General features: G+C 43.3%; 1 protein-coding gene across 2 annotated transcripts in view; it reads left to right on the forward strand.

Annotated features, from left to right (window-relative positions):
- The window catches only part of LOC143300502 (uncharacterized), a 129763-nt gene that overhangs the window by 84688 nt on the left and 42575 nt on the right, over nucleotides 1-2500 (forward strand). The gene's annotated exons all lie outside the window — the stretch shown is intronic.

Genomic DNA, 2500 nt, shown 5'->3' on the forward strand with positions numbered 1-2500 from the left:
TAGAAAAGGCAAGACCCAGTTTCGAACCCAGACCCGCACAGGCACTGTATTGGTAGATGAGCGTCTTAACCACTCTACCACCTTCCTCAAATGTGTGAGACATGTCCGAAATATAACGAAAGATTCCCATCCCCCCCTCTCCCCCTCTACTTCCCATAACAGCGCTAGCTTCACTTTCCTGGTGATTGTGCCGGTGGTTATGCATGCTGGTTCTTTTCGTGAGCACCATCACCACAGAACTCTGACTTAGATATCAAGACATCAAAATGCACATAATATTTGATATTCTGCTTGCATGTGCAGATTGATCTGCACATTGATTTTGTTGACCTTGGAGGAGAGCGTGTTTGAAAGTTGGGAATTTTGTTTCCGCATACCCAGATTCAAACACTCTGCAGTCGGCTGTCAGCTCTTTATCTGTCTCTGGACCTTGCAGTTGGAATGAACGTCCTCCCAGATTCTCGCTTCGTCAGGTCACTGCACTCAGCTTTGTAAGGCTGTGCCTTAGAACCTTCTTTCTTCTTCTTCTGCGTTCACTCGTATGCACACAAGTGAGTTTTTACGTGTATGACCGTTTTTACCCCGCCATGTAGGCAGCCATACTCCGTTTTCGGGGGTGTGCATGCTGGGTATGTTCTTGTTTCCATAACCCACCGAACGCTGACATGGATTACAGGATCTTTAACGTGCGTATTTGACCTTCTGCTTGCATATACACACGAAGGGGGTTCAGGCACTAGCAGGTCTGCACATATGTTGACCTGGGAGATCGTAAAAATCTCCACCCTTTACCCACCAGGCGCCGTCACCGTGATTCGAACCCGGGACCCTCAGATTGACAGTCCAACGCTTTAACCACTCAGCTATTGCGCCCGTCGCCTTAGAACCTACTTCTGACTTGTGTGTACGCGCTTTGACTTGTCTCTGCACAAGATTCAGCGCAGTATAGATACTAATTGTTGTTACTAAATTCATCGAAAAATGGGAAAGATTTACATTATGACATGAGCGTTTATTTATGTTTTTCCTTTCCAGTTTCGTATGTTTTCTTTGTCTTAAGTTTCTCAGGGTTAGAGTTATGTATGCGTGTGAATGACTGGAGTGAAAGCGCTTTGATTTGTCTCTGCACAAAATTCAGCGCTATATAAATACTTGCTATTATTGTCATTATCATTATTATTATATATTATTATAAGTTTTAACTGCGGTTTACGTTTTAATTTCGATGTAGAAACCACTGTCACTTCATATCTTCCACACCCCCAACAAGTGTCAAAGTATTCAATAGTCTTGATTCTTGATCCCAGGGCATCAATAAATTCTCCACATTAACTCTCTCCATACGAACGGCGAAAGAGACGACGTTAACAGCGTTTCAGTCCAATTACCATCATCAAAATATTGCAAGCGGAAGGCTCTTATACTGAAGAGGTGAATGTTGACAAAGAATACCACAATTCTGACGACGGAAGCTAAAGGTTGGGTCATTCAGACACCCACTGGACATCCGAGGGGTCTGTGTAGAGAAGAAGAGAGGACTGGCCGTACTGAGTGAGTTAACCGGGCCAGCGCCGCTGGCATTCGAACCTAGAAGTCCATCGACCGGTCTCATCACCAAAGCTATGATGCAAAAACCGTAATGATGTAATCAGATATATTGGACATAATTATCTTATCGCTCGTCCAGTAAATAAGGAATATTTCTCACATCCTTGAACATTAATTTTGTCATCTGGTATGGTGGAAAGGAATATTTCTCACGTCCTTGAACATTAATTTTGTCATCTGGTATAGTGGAAAGGAATATTTCTCACGTCCTTGAACATTAATTTTGTCATCTGGTATGGTGGAAAGGAATATTTCTCACGTCCTTGAACATTAATTTTGTCATCTGGTATAGTGGAAAGGAATATTTCTCACATCCTTGAACATTAATTTTGTCATCTGGTATGGTGGAAAGGAATATTTCTCACGTCCTTGAACATTAATTTTGTCATCTGGTATGGCGGAAAGGAATATTTCTCACGTCCTTGAACATTAATTTTGTCATCTGGTATGGTGGTGTGGTTTCGTTTTCTAATCACGTTGAAACTACGAGGATCCACAGATGGTGGAACGATCTTTGGCAAGAGGAGTGGAACACCCAGACGGACAACAAGCTGTTCCACATCCATCCAGACCTGAAAGAGACCCTTCTATCGGTGGTGAAGAACAGAAAGGAGGAGTCTGCGCTGTGCAGACTGCGCGCGGGGCACACTTTTTTATTTTATTTTATTTTTTACTCATTCTTACTTGTTGAAGGGAGAAGAGGCCCCTCGGTGTATTCCCTGTGATGAGCCCCTCACCGTGAAACACGTGCTCCTTGACTGTTGGGATCTGCATGACGTTCAACACAGACATTACACGGCGGTTTCTCTGAAGACCTTGTTTCGTGATGTCCCTCCGTGGACGCTGATGGACTTCTTGAAAGAAGTGAACATTTTTAATCAGATTTGAAGGT

This window comes from Babylonia areolata, chromosome 26, assembly GCF_041734735.1.
Source record: "Babylonia areolata isolate BAREFJ2019XMU chromosome 26, ASM4173473v1, whole genome shotgun sequence".
Taxonomy (NCBI): domain Eukaryota; kingdom Metazoa; phylum Mollusca; class Gastropoda; order Neogastropoda; family Buccinidae; genus Babylonia; species Babylonia areolata.